General features: G+C 39.1%; 1 protein-coding gene across 6 annotated transcripts in view; it reads left to right on the forward strand.

Annotated features, from left to right (window-relative positions):
• The window catches only part of RBFOX1 (RNA binding fox-1 homolog 1), a 967082-nt gene that overhangs the window by 178188 nt on the left and 770114 nt on the right, over positions 1 to 18780 (forward strand). The window lies entirely within an intron of this gene.

Genomic DNA, 18780 nt, shown 5'->3' on the forward strand with positions numbered 1-18780 from the left:
GTTCTATTACCATGGGCATACAAATGAAAGGAGACAACAACACTAGCTGAATTATGGATAAAACCTTTAACATAGCAAATGGTAACAAAATATTTTTAAAATGCACTTTGTATGTACCGTGACTTATTAAGTTACTATTCTCCGAGATGTTTCACTTGGCTTTTTCCAGTTATAATAATTAAATCTGGATAAAAAATGGTAGTTTATCTATGCACTTAAACCTCATTTTTATATTTCTATATATCTTGGTCTTCACATTTTTTTGCCTGTTTAAGCATTTACCTTAATGAGCTTTGGTTCTTTGTGCCATGAGAAATTAGTATTCATTCCAACAAAACAATTTATTGCCCAAAATGTTAGAACTGCTGATAAAATCTCAGTTTCCTCAATACTTCTGCCTTGGCAGCTAATACCTTAATATTTCATTTACATTTGAACAAAGCAGCTTATCTCTGCTAAAAGGGGAATTAGCAGTGTGAGAAATAATTTCAATAGTCTGTTTGGCTTTACGGAGAAAGCAATGACTTAGGCATTCTTCTTTTTGTAGGAAGACAGGTGCGTAGAAGTTGGCAAAACAGAACAATTCTGTAGCATATTCTTTGTACTGCTCACAAAGCAGTTACATGGATCAGTGAAGAGTTACCAGGCCTGAGCTGTCAAAATGGGAAAAAAATGCAATTAGCTTTATGCTGTGGTCAGCAGTTCTTCAGAAAAGATCAGGCTGCAACTAAAGAAAAAAAATTCAGATTGGATCAATAAATGGCTTTCTTTGTTACCAGCAAATGTGTGTAAAAATACCAAAGTGTTAAAGCAGTGCAGATCGAAGCACTGGCTGCTGATAAAATTACACTGTCACCGAAGTAAATGGGTTACAAGCCTGCAGAAGGATGGAATTTTTTTCTCATCAAGTTGTCTGGATTTATTTAATTTGCCTTATTCACTTTACTAGGAGGACTGTAATGTAATCGCTACCCTCTAACATAGAGAAAGGAGAAATTTAAATGTCTAGAATTCATGGATAAGATAGCTGTCAACATGGCTGTATTAAGGGCAGAAATGAGAAAATATGGATTGATGGCCTCAAAATGTATATGGATAGTGTAGTACGGATGTATACAAATTTAAAAATGTAGATTAGATCTCCAGTGGTGGAATTGCCACTTTGACAATATACAAGGTCACTGGGAATCTAAAGCTGTATATGAACATTCAGTCACTGTCACTTGGAACTATTATTTGTGAACATTCTGAATGACAGTATTAGGGATACACTGATTGCCTATAGTCAAGCAGCCTGTTCTACTCCAGTGATAAAGTACAGAAAAAAGCATTAATTTGTGTCAGATATTTAGTGATCTAACATAGAGGACCACTAAATTACATAGTTAGTTTGGTTGAAAAAAAGACATCCATCCATTAAGTTCAATCAGAAAAATAAATAAATAACAAAAGCCACCATCCTTAACCACCTGCGGACTGAGCGAGTATAAATCTATGGCGGGCAGGGGGCGCTGCGGTCCTGACAGGATGTAAACTCTACGTCCCATTGACCGCGCGCCCCAGCCCGTCCGCGTCGCTCGGTCTGCTCTGCCCCCGCCGCAATGTGATGCCCTGCCGCCTCTATGATGGCAGAGCACTGTGAGCCGGGCAGGAGCCGTTTTCATTGGCTCCTGGCCCTGTCATTCATGTAAGCCGTTCCCATTGGCTTACATGGAATGACAGGGTCAGGAGCCAATGAAAGCGGCTCCTGACCGGCGCACAGCGCTCTGCCGTCATAGCGACGGCAGAGAGAGCAGCCTGCGGCGGGGACAGAGCGGCGTGTACGGCGGGAGCGACGGTAACTTGCGGCGATTCGTTGGGAAGCAAGGGTTTGCTGGACCAGCACCCTCTGGTCCTTAAGGGGGCAGAGGGTGCTGGTCCAGAAAGGGTTAACTTGCCCATATCCCAGTTGATCCAGGGGAAGGTAAAAACGTTACAAGGCCTGAGCCAGGGGAAGGTGAAAACCCATACAAGGCCTGGGCCAATTAACCTTAAGGGCCCTTTAACACCAGAGGGATTTTTCGGCGTTTTAACGCCACGGCCGAAGTTGGCGTTTTGCTAGGTAAAAGAAAGTCCATAGACTTTCATTTTACCTTTCACATCTAACTCGGCGTTTTGGAGCGTTGCGTTTCAACGCTCACAGGAGCTTTTTCAGGGCTGTTTACAGCCGAAGTTGGCTGTTGGTGTTTCAATGATAGTCAATGGAAAACGCCAACTTCAGCGTTTTCAAAGCGTTTTCAAAGTGTTTTCAAAGCGTTTTACAGCTAACTTAACTTAACTTATTTTTATAGAAGAAGAAAAAAAGGACGTTTTCATATGAGATGTAAAAATCTTTCAAAAGGCTTTGAAAACGCTTTGAAAACGCTATGTATTGGCGTTAAGCAAAAGGCTGACTTTCAGCCTTTTCTACCACAGCCTCTAGTGTGAAAGAGCCCTAAAAGGGATAAATCCCTGGATAAACTCTCCCGGGAATTACCTAATAAGTATAGCCGTGTATGCACTTCAATGCAAGGAAAGCATCCAAGCCCTCTTTAAACACACATATAGAGTTTGCCAACTAATTCCTGAGGTAAAATAAATTACATCACCTTTTTTGCAGAAGATGATTATATATGAACATAACTTGTGATCAAGATCTAGTGTCTGTATGTAGCTTAATTAATATTGTGAAATGGCAATAAACAGGATTTTTAGCTACTGGATCAGAAGATCAGGAGATCTTGACTTGAGTTGATTCACTGACTATGTGGGAGGTAAACCAACATATAACTTAATTGTAATTTTATTATTCTACTTACTACTAACTAATTATTTCAAACTATGCCAAACAGATAGCGGTCAAGAAAGTGTTTACAGCCAAAGCTTCAGAGCTTTCATGTGAAACAGACCTATTTAAAGTGGGCCTTAACTGAGCATTTTGACCTGTGCAAATGGAAGGACTCAGCCAACTAAGTTTGTGTACTAAGAGGAAAGAGGCACTGTAAAATGATTAAAACAGATGAAATCCATCTAAAAGGTAATTAAAATTGCTTACCTCAATGAACAAAGCAATTTGACTTACCTTTTAGATGGATTTCATCTGTTTTTATACTTTTGGATCACCTTTTTCCCCCCTAGTATATCCCCATTATTATTATTATATTTTTTTGGGGGGGGAGGGGGGAGGGCTTTAGGTTTTGTTAGAACTTTTAGCGATTCATTTTAAAGTGCAACCCATCCAGCCCAGAGAAGACAAATGGACTTAAGCCACTTGCCTTATACAGCGGTTGCTGGTGTTGCAACCCATATTTGTGCGCACCTCTCCTACATAATTACAGAATTTCCTAGTGTTACTAAACTACTCTACTATACAGTGTTTCTGGGGGTCTCTTTGTCTGTTTTGATTTCTGGAAGGGCCTTCAGGCTTCTCCAGACAGCTCCTTAACTAAGAACATGAATCCCCCACTCAGTAGGGATCACAATGTGGATGAATGACTTTTGATAAGGTCTGGTCAGTTAGAGGTTTTGGGAGAAGAGGTTTTTCTTCACACAGGTGATTACAGAGTGGGTGGAATTTTTCACAGATTTATTACAAGATGGTTGGACAGGATTGAGAAGACTTCAACTACAAACAGTCAGCAAACCAGGAAATTCTCCTCAACTTTCACATTTATTTGCAGCGGTTATATAGCACATACAAATAAGCACGACGTTTCAGGCATGGAGCCCTTTATCAAGTGCTTACTCCAACTGGAGAAAAAGTTGCCGTGTCCTCGTTCCCGCTGATGTCACCAGGAGTGTATAGCACAAGCCCAGTATGGTCTGTGCCTGCGCAGTACGCTCCTGGTGACATCAGGGGAAGCTAGGACACGGCAACGCAGGCGCAGGGGTTTTCTGACTTTAAAGTCAGAAATTACAGAAGTGAACCAGAGGCGGGGCCGAAGCATCAGTGAGCGGCTGCGCAGGCACAGGATGCCTGCGGGGGACCATTAGAAGCCCCGGGTAAGTTCAACTCATTTTCCCCCGACCCCCCTACAGTATCCCTTTAAGCCATGTCTTAAAAGGTGATTCATTTGTTAGAAGACACAATGATCTTGTCTTCTAACAAATTAATCTCACAAGTAAGGTTCATGGTATGTTAGAATTATAGCAGTATTCTCAGAAGCACAAATGCAACCAGTTTGTACTTGTCCCTTTGTATAATCTATTTTCAGAGAGTTTACATTTTTTATGACTGTAGTGTGGTCCCATTTGAGAGGCACACTCATATCAATCCTGCTGGTTTTGGAATCAAATGACCTTTCTTGAGTATTCTTTATATTATCTTATTTTCTCAAATTCCAAGTATTTTAACTGTTTCTTTCCCTCTTCCTATATTTGTTTTTACTTTTGTTCTCTCTCCAGTTTTTGTTTTGCTATTCTTGCTAAATTAACAATAATGTTCAGTTTTATTTATTATTATAGTTTCTACAGTGCAGAAGTAATAATCCTTCGATTGTGCTGTGTTTTCTGTTGTCATGATTGAGTTTCAGCTTCATATTGTATTGCTGTCACTATTCTTCCCCCTGCAAAAAGAGTTGAATTAAAAATGTAATAAAACTATTACAACAGAAGACAACTTATCTTCTTTCACCTTCTTGAAACTATATTTTACAGTAGTTATTCATGATTAAAATCAATAATTATACATTTAATTTACCCATTTATGACTAAGCACTGACCTGATCTATTTTTCAGACTTTTTTAATAAGTTTGTCACATTTTCAAAAAACAATTATTGTTTTTTGAATGTGATAACAGTAATAAACTGCTCTACAATGTTGTACTGAAAGTGTGAAATCTATAAACAGCATTAAATAAGGTATGCCTTATTTATTCAAACACAGTGGTATGTATAGCATATGAAGAATACAAATTATACTGAAACTTTAACTCGCCCTCATTGAGAAAAAATCCTGTGAGTTAAGTTGAACATATGGTTAAGATTAATGGCAAATGTTATTTCAGCTTGCATACCCTGTTTCTGAACAAACTAGCACACAGACATTCCACAGTGACTGTCAGATTGGAGGTGTTTAAGGTGCTGCCAGTCAATGAGTTACATAATGCAAAGTAGGAAAACAAGTAGTAATTGTTCCTACACTGTGCAGCTAATTATACATGCAGAAAGGGCCTAGCACAATTCTTGGATATCCTCCTCTCTGGAAGTACTTTCACTGTCTCCTATTCCAATACTAACTCCTCTCCCCACCTGATATGTGTTGGTGTACCGCAAGGCTCCATCTTTGGACCTTTTCTTTTCTCCATTTACATTCACTGTCTGGAACAATTAATATGTTCTTTTGGTTTTTAGTATCACCTCTATGCTGATGACACACAAATCTATCTCCCAGCTCATGACCTCTCAACACTATTATCTCGTGTCCGTTATTGTCTGCTTTTTCTGCATTCATGTAATCTTGTTTTCATGAACTTAACATGAGTAAAACAGAGATTGTGATATTTTCTTGGACTCTCTTTGCTCCTCGCCCTATAGTTACCATTAATGTAGAAAATAGCCCAATAACCTCAACTCCTAAAGCTTGCTGTCTGGTGGTAATTCTGGCTCTCATTATAGTCACATATATTTTGGCACTATGTACAGCCCTACAGGATATGTTATAAAATAATAATAAGATACACCTGGACAATTAGTATTGCAAATATCGTACAGATTCCAGGCACAAAACCAAGTGAAATGTGTTCTTATTGTCAGTTCTTTAAATTCATAGCTTGTTTCTTGTATGTATTTATACATTTTTTTTTATAAAAGTGGAATTCCATATAAAGCAGGAGAATACTTCCACTACAATACTTTCAGTACTTTCCATGTACAGAAATTAGATTATGCATCAACTCTATTTATGTCTTAGAATAAAAATACATTGTAGCATGGTGGACTAGTGAATAGCACTATTGCCTTGCATGGCTGGGTTCCCACTTCAAATCCCATCCAAGGCAGTGGCACTATCTGCATGGAGTTTGTGTGTTCTTGCTGTGTCTGCGTGGGTTTCCCCTGGGCACTCTGGTTTCCTTCCACACCATAAAAACATACAAATACGTTAATTGGCTTCCCCCTAAATCAGGCCTTGATTACACTAGACAAATAACTATGGTAGGGATTAGATTGTGAGCTCCTCTGAGGGACAGTTCATGACAAGACCATAGATATATGCTCTGTAAGGCACTGCAGAAGAAGTCAGTGCTTTATAAATACAACATAATAAGAATAATAGTTACTTCTATGTACATTTTTGTAGGAAAAACAAATTAACTTTTATCTACTTCATGTTATGTAATGAATGCTTTTTACTAAGCCAAACATTTCATTAAGAAATTGAAATGCTATTTGCATTTACACTATTGGACTATTGCATTTACATCTATTGGACTTAGATGTAAATGTTTCACAAGAAGAAATGATAAAAACATGTAACATGATCTGGAATAAATCCTGAAGACTTCACTGTGGTTTGCTTGCTGCCACCAGTGTGAACACAAGCAAGCACTTGTGATTACAATCCAGCAGCGAAGCAAAGGTAAACATTGCTTTGTCTAAAACAGCATTTAGTAAATAAAGCTTCCCGTTTCCATCTGAACATTCATTGACCTCAATGTACTGAGTTCACATAGTACAATTCAAACATTCATAGGTAATATTTCTTATTTACTTATTGAAAACCTATATAAATATATTGTCAATTCTGTTTTGAATCTAAAAAATCAAATAAATAAAATATGAAATACAAAGGATTCCCTTAGGCTAGGTTCATAGTAGGACGTTGCTGTGCTACTTCATAAAGTCTTAACACAGCTTACCGCACTGCAATAAGAAATCTATGCGACATTCACAGTGCGATGTTAGCGTCTTATGGTAATGTGTTGCGTTATGGAAACTCACTGCTACAATGTGTTACCTCTAAATGCACAGGTTATCAGGTACAGGAACGCATACTTTTCATTGTCTGTGTACTTCACTGTACCTACTTAAAGGGACTCCGTGCACCTCTCATAGGTAAGCCTTTAAGCCAGATGACTTCCAACAAAGTCGTGCTATGACCCCTCTGGAGGAGTCTCTTGCAATGGCCATGCGTGTCACTTCCTCTTCCTGCTTCATTCAGTGATGCACTTTTCTAACAGAGAAGACAGGGGTGACCGGAAAGTTATAACATAGCCAAGATGGCAGCAGCGATTTTTAAATTGAAGTCGAACAAAAACTATTTAGTGTAGAATGGCGATTCAGGTATCATATGAAAGAGGAGAGCACAAGCTACAGAAAGGTATGCATCTTTAAGTACTTTGCAGTACTGGTCAGAGTCTCTTTAAAGGTATACCCATGAGAGGTGCTCGGAGTCACAGCGTTAATGTGCATTACCACTTTTTTTTGTGTTGTAATATTGCATTGCGACTTCACGTCTTACTGTGAACCTAGCCTTTAAGATGTTTATTGCTTCAAAAGAAAGCTGGAAAAGAACTGAAAAAAAAACTTTAGATCACATAGAATGTTGGTTTTCTATGAGAAAAATAAACGCAACAAACATGATATGTTCTATATGCTGAATGCTGCCAACATAATCAAAACTGAGAATCAGATAGCCCCCTGCTTTTCAGCCTATCTTAAATGTACATGTATAGCTTACCCTTCAAACAGGCAGACCCTTAACAGCCTTCTATTGTATCGAGCATCACACTTAACAGCTTCTCTAAATTATATTATGTGTCCTCCGCATACTTTACACCTAATATGTTGCCCTTCATATCTTGATTCACCCCTATAAGGTTTGTAAAACACACTATATCACAACTTCAACATTAGCAATGTCACAAATGGTGCAATGTTCTTGAACTGATAAGGAAATGGGTGACATGATTAAAGTTAACCTTATCTACCATCAGATTCCATGCTTCCCTCGAGCTTGTTTTATATGAGAAAAATGGGGCTGCTCTTTTCTGCTATCTTTCATTGAATGTGAAAGGAATTAGCAGCAGGGCCATTTTTATTACTGCATTGAAAAATTGTATTTTTCCCATTGCTTATAATGATATTAAAATGCATGCAAAGTAATGTGAATTTTTTTTTTACGGAGAATGCAAATAAAGGTAAATCAGCTACACATATTGTAATTACATTATAACATTCCACAGTAAAGGTCAGAATGTTACTGGCAATTCACACTGCAGTGCTGGATTAGTGTTAAGATGCCCAAGCAATTTAGTTTTGCAGCTTGCAGCTTCCTTAAAAATGATACGCATTGGCATCAGATTCAGAAAGGTGAAAGGTCTTTGCGATATAATTGCTCTCTCTAACTAGCAACATATATGACTGTTTTCCCAGCAAATGCAAGAACTCGGCACAAAAACGCATGGGATAGCATGACATTTAACATACAGTCAAGTGAAGCATAGTTCAGCTTTTACAAACAATATGTCCCATGCATGTATATTTGCTTCCTTTAACTTGTTTCTACCCAAAATACTTTTATTGATAATCAATATACTGGTTATACTATAGTATAGAATCTAGATAAGCTGTGGAATATAAAAAATACAGTTCCTTTTGGATAAATTCTTAATCAATATGGTGATGAAAACAAAAGTTATTTCTTAAAGACAAGAAAAAAAATAATTTTCTATTATGCAAGAATTTCTTACAACAAGCATTTTTATTGTTTTTAGCAATTTGTTTCACTTGCTGTGATTGTAGAGCATGTACTGTGAAGGCATTGGGTGAACTGAGTTGAAGCAGGTGAAGGTGCCCCATAGCAGTAATGTTATACTACACGGGTCCCGCAAGGAATTCGGTAATCGCCGGACTCCGTATTAAATCTCTCTGCGAGTTGCGGTGACCCAGAGGAGGTATAGTATTTCATGTCACCGGGGATTTGAGCAGCAGCAGGATGAGCAGTCATTTGGCACACCCGGCGCCCAGCTCACCGGCGTCGTACATATACGTTTGCGAACTGGGAGCCGCTGGAAGTATTGATATTATATCACCAATATTTTACTATAGACTTACCCAGACCCCTATTATTACACTAAACCTCCCTCCTAATGCTTAATACAAAACCACCTTCTAATTCCTTACACTAGCCTTCTCTCCTAATCCCTATTCCCTAACACTACCCTCCTTTCTATTGCTTTATTAGCCAATTGACTACTCATTGCTGAATGAGTAGTGTTGTTTGACTATCGATGACCGAACAGGTAGTGTTGCTTAAAAGTAGGATCAAAAGTACAAACCTGTTGGCTAGTGATAGTCAAATGACTAGTATTGGTAGTAGCTGATAACCGACTGGCTAGTATTGGGTGCCCACCTCACCAGCTCAGAGCAGTAACACTGCAATGTAACATAGCAGTCCATTACACACCTGCTGAAACTGCCATTCAATTCACCTGATCTTGACAGTGACAAGGAGGTCACTGGACTTATGGAAATGACAAATACATGTCAATAATAGTGGAGACAGCAGATACTGATACTTAGAGACACCATCCACAGTTTTCCTGGACCACCCTTCTAAGCTGTTATAAGAAGAAAGAGCTAGAGCTAGGGGCCATATGCAATTATTTGTTTTCCTGAGTTTTCCCATAAATGCCCTTTAAATCAAGCAAGAACATACTGTAAAGAGTTTTGCTAGTACTTTTCAACCTACTTTTTGTTACTTTTTCAATTGTAGAGTGCTGAAAAGTTATTCTAAATAGAAGATGAAAAATAATCCTAAGAGACAACTCAGGAGAAAACGTTAATTGCATATGGGTCAGGCAGAGTAACGGGAAGAGATAGATAGATAGAAAGGTCAATATGCAGGTGGCAGTAACTGCAATTGCGTATTTTTAATAATGATGTACATGATATAGAAAAATATGGGATTTTTTTTTAAGTAGAATGCTGAACATGTGACTTTGCTATATGATATACTGCATTCTTAAATGAGGAGACATCTGGGTACACTGTTGTATGTGCAGAGTAAAGGTGGATGCACAAATTCAATTTTGTTTGGCCAATCACTGACCAATTTTACCACCTCCATGTAGTATGGGGGCCAACAGACATTGAATACTATGAACAGATTGTGTAGGTAATGCCTCATACTACATGAAGGTGGTAAAATTGGCCAGTGATTGTGTGTACCAGGCTTAAAGGTGTAAAGATGGATGACTGCTGCAGTCCATGTATGTGTGAGTACACTATTGTCTGTGTGTTTGCCTGTTTTCCTGTCTCTTTCCATCTGTGTGCTTTCCTGTTCCCCTATATGTGTCTCTTACACTAAGCATATATGGATCGTTTCCTGTGTGTGTGTGTGTGTGAGTGTGTGTGTGTGTGTGTGTGTGTGTGAGTGTGTGTGTGTGTGTGTGTGTGTGTGTGTGTGAGTGTGTGTGTGTGTGTGTGTGTGAGTGTGTGTGTGTGTGTGTGTGTGTGTGTGTGTGTGTGTGTGTGTGCTTCTCCTGCTGTCTCTGTCTCTCACAATTATTGCAGTAAAAAGTGTATGACAGCTTCAGTTACTTTCTCTGGCTGTATGTGTCTCTGTCTCCATGGGAATATGTATGTTCTGACATGATTGTCTCTCATTTTGGGCCTGATGCTATAAGACAGAAAGTTTTCCTTTGCCTATTTTTGTATGTCTGTTTGCACTTATCTCCAAAACTGCAGTAGAGCTCTGTGTGGCCACCCATATCTTGTGTATGGGCTGATATACTGGTTTAGTGAGCTCTGATATCTGTACCAGTGAGCTCTAGGGGCCTGATTCACAAAGCGGTGCTAACCTACTTAGCACGTCTAAAGTCTTTAGATGTGCTAACCAGGGTGCTAAGTAGGTTAGCACCAGATTTCTCAATCAGATCGTGCACAAAGTCCCATAGGCTTTCATGGGCACTTCGCGCGGAGCGCCCTGCGCTCTGTGCAGTGCGCGCGTAAACTTTTATGCGCATAAATTTTTATGCGTGAAAAGCTCGTTTAGACGTGCTAAGGGGGTTTTCACAGGTGTGCTAACAGTTAGCACCGCTTTGTGAATCAAGCCCTATATGGTCAACCATATTTTGTGCAGGGGCTCATAAACCGGTACAGTGAGCTCTGATACATGTATTAGGGATCTCTACAAACAAACACAGAACACAATGCAGTGAATTGCTGTAGCAACTTTATGTGAAATAAATATTTTTCATTGTGCGCTGTTCAAGAGTCCAGGTTCACTTTAAGAAGCAATAAAGTTGAGCTGGTTTTGGATAATGCTGATCCCTATTCCCCACACAGAAATATAAAAAGTAAGAAAAAGTTACTGAATCTATATAAGTACTACATTTATGTAAGCTCTTACTTGCTGATGCATAGCATAAAAAATGAACAAATAAGTGTATGCATGTTGATACATTATTAATGCATTTGTGCCAAGGATGACACTGTCAGAAGAATTATGTGAATAGTATTCTCATTCCAGCACATTTAGGTTGTTTTTTTTTTTCATTTCAGGTTCTTTACTTAGCTAACAGTAAAACCTTTCTTCTTGTATATGATGATTGAGATGACTGCATGTTCCATCCTTGCTTATGTGTTGCAGTTTATAAAATATTTATACCTAGGACATCTCATAGTGTTTTATACTGCAGTATTAAATCCCTTTGATTTGCCTGTGTGAATATACAGTGTATCATACATTTCTTATCTTCTGTGAAGATGATGTGCTTACATATGGCTTGTCCAAGCCAATACATGTTTGGAACGTTGTGACCAAAAATGGGAAAAAAAATGTTTAACTGTTTGTGATACCATCTGTTTACATGGCTTATCGATGGTGACAAGTATGTCTGTGTGCTTAACATACACCTGTAATTAATCCAGATGCATGAAGTTGCATATGTGGGTGCAGCAAAGACACCCTGAGGTGCCTCCAGGCACTTTTAGTTTCCTGTCAGAGCTTTCGTTTTCTGTCGAAACATTCTGGGAGCCAGAGGAAAGTTGGTATTTGTATAACTGAATGCCCGAGGTTTCAAGGGAAATGAATGTACATACAGGCAGTTTTAGGAACTTGCACTTCACCCCCTGAATATTTTAGTGCACTTAAGTATTTTACATTTTGATGACTTGGTCTACAGTTTTACAACTTGCTGGGAAAGCTCTGCTAGCAAAGAGCCTGAGGCCTCTAACCTAACCCTTTGAAAATAAGATTGTTGGTAACGTATTCACTCTGTAAAAGAGTATTGAAATGTTCATATGATGTTAAACTTATCTGTCCATTTAAAACATCTGATTATTCACTACATCAGTAAGAAAGCATTTTTGGTTTACAACTCCATTTCCAAAAAAAGCTGAGACACTGTTTAAAATGTAAATCAAAAACAGGGGCAAAGAATTGGTAAATTATTTAAACCCAATTTTTAATTAAAAATAGCAGAAAGACAATATCAATATTTGAAAGAAGTGGTAGTTTTAATGATGGGGAGGAGTACACCACTGCGTGAAAACTGCATTGGCAAAAATAACTCTGAGAAAACTCTTCAAATAAACAATAAATTCAAATGGAGTACAGCAGTCTTATATTAACCAGTCCATATAAATCTAAAATAAAAAGAAATGGAAAAAAGAAAGTTTCTGAAGTGCTGTTTTTTCCATAAAGGTGCCAGAGAGAGAAGACATCACCATACTTTACACATGGGTGTACACTGACAGCAATATATGGGACCTCGTATAGCTGAAGGTCACACAGTGCTTGTTTATAGGCGGTTAGTGGTCTTAAAAGCAGTGATTTTTTTATATATACATTCAAAGGTGAAAGGTCTCCTAATTGTGGTTTTTAAAAAGCAACGTACTGCTTATTTAATAGCTGCCTCCTCTCCTTCTGCCCTTCTGTATCTGATCTATCATAGTGTGCTAAACAAGTAGTAGCCCTTCCTGTATACCTGTGGATGCATCCATAGGCAAAGGAACACACCAAAGAAATGACTAGCCAACCAGTCAGAAGATGCTACATGTCTGTGCACTGCTCAGGTATGCATGGAGTGGTGTTACCTTGTTTTTAGCACACTGACCGTTACTTAATTCACTTTTCTCCTAAGTTTTCTCCTAGGCGATATTTTCACACCTAATATACAATATTGACAGTACTTTTTCAACTACATTTTGATACTTTTTTAATTTGCAGAATGCTGAAAAGTTAGTTTGCAAGAGAATCAAAGACACTGGCACTAAATGCAGCAGGGACGGATGCAACCACACAGGGCTTACCTGCAGCGTGCTCCAATAGTGATCCACAGTTCAGTCAAATAGAGATGAAAAGAGATGGGCACAGCTGCTAAAAGAGTCTCTGATGAAGCAGGGCTAGTCCCTGCGAAACAGCTGTAGACTTCACCTTACCCCCACTGCTGTAATCCATATGTGTCTACCCAGCCACAAATAAAGGGTATTTTAGCAGCTGTGCCCATCTCTTTTCATCTCTATTTGACTGAAGTGCTGAAAAGTTAGTTTAAACAGAAGATGGCAATGTATCTCCCAGGAGGAAACTTAGGAGAAAAAGTTAACTGAATATGGGCCACTGTGTTTCACATTTTACACAGTGTCACTTTTTTTTTTTAGGAATGACAGTAGCACAATATCATGGTGGTGGTGGGGGAAGGGGGGGTTGTCCTGAGACTCATTATATTATTTTAAGGGGAAAAAAACAATGTCACATGCAATGGGCTTAATCTCTTTGCAAACACCAGGAGGTGTCTCCTCTGTTTTTGCATATTCTGTTTTTGATAATACTTTAGGTCCCTTTCACACATACTGCTGTGCAACGTGTTGCGATATGTTTCCCAACCTCTCCCCCATCGCAGTGGCCATTAGTCACTATGAGACCTTTCCACACTACCCGCGGTGCGTCGTAATGCAGCAAAAGTTGTTACAATGACAAAGAGTCGAGGTAGACTCTGCAGTGCATTGCCGAGTGGTACCAGTTGTACCGCATGGCAGGAATTTTAATTGGAGTGTATGGCACTGCAGCAATCTATTGAGCTTTTTGTAGTGGCGGTGCATTGCACATGTGCTGCTCAGGGGAAAACAGTGACCGACTTCCTGCCCGGCAGGGAGCGCATTACTCTTTGGGTAGTGCCGCTATGCATATTACCCTGTTGTAGCACTCTGCCATGGGGGTATATACACGGGGAAATGGTGTGGTTTAGTTGTCCTCCCCTGATCTTGCCAGCCACAGAGCAATCATACTGCACCATATGTGAAACCAGCCTTATGGTGGCCATACATGGTACAATTTTTTCATCCAATCTTATAATTTCTATGTAATATAAGGGAACTGCCTAAATTATCCTTTCAGTATATTCACTTAGTTTACCATTATACTACATAGAAATGGTAAGATTGTATGAAAAAATTGTACCATGTATGGCCACCATTAAGGTGGCCACACACCATACAATTTTTTAAATATCTGTTCAATTTAAGAATTGCAATCAACTTTTGTGACTGATTGTAACATTTCAAAAATATGACCAATGTACCACACACCTATGTTCAATTTTTTCCTCAATCATGATAAAAATGATTGGAAACTCAGAGAAAATTGCTAGGGTGTATATATTAATAAAATAACAATCCAACGCACACCATGCAATCTTTAGTAGAAATTGAAGAGAAATATCTGGCATTCCGGATCGATTTAAATCGAAAAAACGGGAAATCCGATTGGATTTTTCAGGCGAATTTAAAAAAAAAGCTTTTGATTTTTTCAAGAGATACGATTGTGTTTATTGAATTACTGTAAAATTGGATCATTTTATTGTATCGTGTGTGGCCACCTTTAGACTATAAGCTGACCACACACCCTCCTCCCTTTCACAGCCTGGACTCTGTGACAACAGTTGTGTGTATGACTGCAGTATAAAAACTGGCTTGTACATTCTTCTAGGATTGTTGATTGGAACTGTTTTGATCTGTTCTTTGTTCTCCGTAAAATATTGTGTAATTTGTAAGCAATCTGACAACTTTTCAGTATAACTTGCTTATTCTTTTACCTCAGTGGCCTCCATACACCTTAACAAATGTTTCATTTCTCTGGAGACCATAAACAGGGTGCAGGAAGATGCCCTGTGCAATAGAAATCTAGCTCTGCTACTGTTTCCATAGGTTAATAGGCCCTCAAAACCTGCTAATACGTGTGAGAGAATAATTGTTATAAAACCACAAGCAGCTATCAGCATCAATTGAGTAGATTCTGCAATTGTGTGAAGCACCTTTATAGCTAGGCTCATCATTTATTCGACCATAAATAATAGATGTATAACTGATTTAACTAATTTTAAAAACAACTCCTAATTAAGCATCACTGGGAAGAATATGTGTCTCCTGCAGTATTCCCATTGGAAAAAGAAAATGATGGTTAAGGCAATATAATACACCCCCACATGACAATGTCATGCAGGTAAAGCCGCAGAGGAATTTTAGCAGAGAACTGATCCGTAGCCAGTCAATAGCAGAAACCAATCACATGGTCTCCTGCAGTAGCGGCTTGGCATCATTGTACCATTGTGTATCGGCTTTTCATCGGTAAACACAGATTCTAATGCCTGCACCTGCAGAGAAAACCATTAGAGAATCTTAATATATATTTTAAACATTGAGTGTTTCATGAGATGATTGTGCATGGTATGAAAAGAAAATGCATAGATAAGTACATATTTTTAGGTCTGAAGTACATAATGAAGAGAAAGCACTTCATCTATTCCATATCAGGAAAATACTCTAAAAAGAGTCCAACCATAGCTGATAGCTCTGCATGGGGTATTGACTGTTCACATACTCACCAGGCTACCATGGCTTAAAGAGGAGCATGATTATAAATATATAAGGACTAGTGACTTAGCCCGTTTAAAAACAGGCTAGGTCTGTCCCTGATGCTGCTGCACACCCGTCACGTGCACGCCCGCCGCGCACGACGCACACACGCCCGCCCCTTCTGGCCCCGTCCTCCTCCGGCTCTCGGCAGTGTCTCTGGGTCCCTGCACATGCGCAGTGCACAAAAAGCATTGACGGACAGACATGGGACGCAGGGACATTTGCCTTTTATTAGGTAGGATGAAAGAGCCCTTATTATGAAACTCTGTATCTGCTCACCCATAGAGATCTGAAATGTGTGCCTCTCATCAGTAATACCGCTTTGGCCATTTCTATCTAGAGTCTTCCGAAGCTGTGGCCACCCCACCTGTGTTGCCGTGACCCTCTGCCGGTTCGTCAGCTGCCTCTTAGACCACGGCTGCCAAGCTGGGGGAGGTCTAAAGCAACATAGGTGGGAAACTGATATTTAAAGATAAATGAGGACATTGTGGAATTGTAAAAATTGCCCAGGCAAGGGAGAGGGTTTGGTATGATGGCACCATAGTTCCTGTAATTGTAATTCTCAGACCCTCCCAACAATCTTCCACTCCATTGCACTACCACTGAAGTACTGATAAGGGAACCACAGCAAAAGCATTTTTAAATCTCCTTCTGAGGCTATGCATTAGTCTGTTGATCTGGACCAATGAGGATGCTTTCTGAGGACTTTTCATTGGTCATACCAGAGAACGAGCAAGCAGCCCCTGCATTAAATGTAAACATTTCTTATGATGGGCCCCTCCTTCTTGCCACACATTAACTAAAGCATCTTTGAATCTTATGCTGGGGATTATTATTGATCCTATGAACGGACCAATTCTAGTAATTCCTATGGCAACCCTGCAAGCAATTGCTATACAGTAGATGTAGAATAATCAAAAAAGAATATAGGAGAGACCAAGAGCTAATAACAGTGTGGTATGTTTTGTGCAAAAGAGAAATATATGTAAAAGAATACTAACAAGGTAAGGTCACCAAATACAGGTGACCAGTTGTAAAGCAGATGAGGAAAATTAACCCAACCCCACTTGGGTTAAAGTCAATTTTATGTGAGATGGATGTGGGATGCAGCCTTCCACCCAGGGTGGATCACATTTAACTTGGTAATGCAGAGGTGCCAAGCGGCATAAAAAAGGCAGCAGTGGACTTACCTTCACATGCGTTCACACAAAATTGCAATCATTTATTTTATTAAAAATTAAAATACTCAAACAAACTGTTGCAATGCGTTTCTTGGCAGTACAAGCCACTTCATCAGGTACATAAAAAATAAGTATCTGCAAAGCAGGGTTGTCAAAGGCACCATGCTTTGACAACCCCGTCTTGTAGATGCCCGTTTTTATGTGTCATGTATTGCTGAGAAATGCATTGCAACATTTTGTACATATAACCTTTTTGTGAATAAAACAAACTATTTTAAAATTGTGCGAACATTTCTGGAGGTTAGTCAATGGCTACCTCATGGTTGAAACCAATTTTCCTGTATATTATGACTCTTGGTGTCTTTGTGTAAAAAGATTTAGAATACTGTTTCCAAACGGCTTTCATAGTCTACTACTACAGGTTCTCTTTAAAGGTGGGGGACTAGCTCATCAGTTAAGCAAAACATATTTCAACAAGAGCATCATTTATTTTCCCTTCACTTTAGATTGTCCTTAAATAAACATCAATAATAGTTATCCCTCTACAATATGTGTGTTTTGCTGATATGGTAAACTGCTAATCTGCAGCATTTTCTCCCTGTGTTGAAAGTTGTCTGCTGGTTTGAAGGCAACAAAGGGTATGTGATTTTACCTTCCATATAAATTCAAATGCTATTATGTTGAAAAGTTTTGCAGCTGTGCAGAATTCTGAATGACAGAGAAACAAGGAAAATCTATCAGCCAAGGCACACAATGGATAAGCAACATTCCTCAAATAATCCAGTCAATTAAAAATTGATTTTTGTTCTAGGCAGCATGGCGGTAATGTAGTGGGAAGCGGGTATATGCATTACCAACAGAGCTCACATCAGTTAAGTGATATTTAGGTGATCTTCTATCATGGGAGAAAGCACTGCAGTTGATGATCTTTGCTGCTGAAGAAGCTAAATTGAAGTGTCAGATACTAGAATTGCATTTTATTTCTAATATGTTGCCCTGCCAGAGTGGTAGAAGCTATGTGTAGTCCATGAATACAAAGGGACAAAAGTGTTAAATCTAGCAAAACCTATTGCTTTGGGGAAAGATTACACTTAAAACACAGCTTTTAAAGCTTCAGTAATAAAAAACGCTTCACATACTTCAGGAGTTGTGAAGCAGTTTTGATGTATTGAGAGAATATAGCCTAAATGAAGCCAAATAAACGTACATACTGTACATGTTTTTGAAGACAGTTGTACACATTGAACACATTTTATTTATATGTTTTGTGTGCCATTATTATTATTTATTGGATTTCTATAGTGTCAACATATTATGCAGTGCTGTACAATGAATAAGGTTATAGTAGATGACGATAATAGGGGTGACAGACAACACAATACAGGTAATAAGCAGTAAGACACACAATGCCTGATCATACACTGTAGTAGTAGTCCAAGTAATTCAAGTCCAGGTTATCCTGTAAGCACACAAGGAGGGGAGCCCAAAGGTATACAATCTACAGGGAGGGGTTGGTGACATGATAGGAGGGGGGCTGCATCAAGAGGTGCTGGGCAGGGAGAGTTAGGACATCGGCAAGGTGGGGTAGGCCTTTCGGGAAGAGGTGAGTTTTGAGGGCTTGTTTTAAAGTGCTGAAGGAGAGGGAAAGTCTGATGGGTAGTGGAAGAGAGTTCCACAGGCTGGGGCAGCTCTAGTGAAGTCCTGTAGTCGTGCATGGGAGTG

Source organism: Hyperolius riggenbachi, chromosome 7 (assembly GCF_040937935.1).
Source record: "Hyperolius riggenbachi isolate aHypRig1 chromosome 7, aHypRig1.pri, whole genome shotgun sequence".
Lineage (NCBI taxonomy): Eukaryota > Metazoa > Chordata > Amphibia > Anura > Hyperoliidae > Hyperolius > Hyperolius riggenbachi.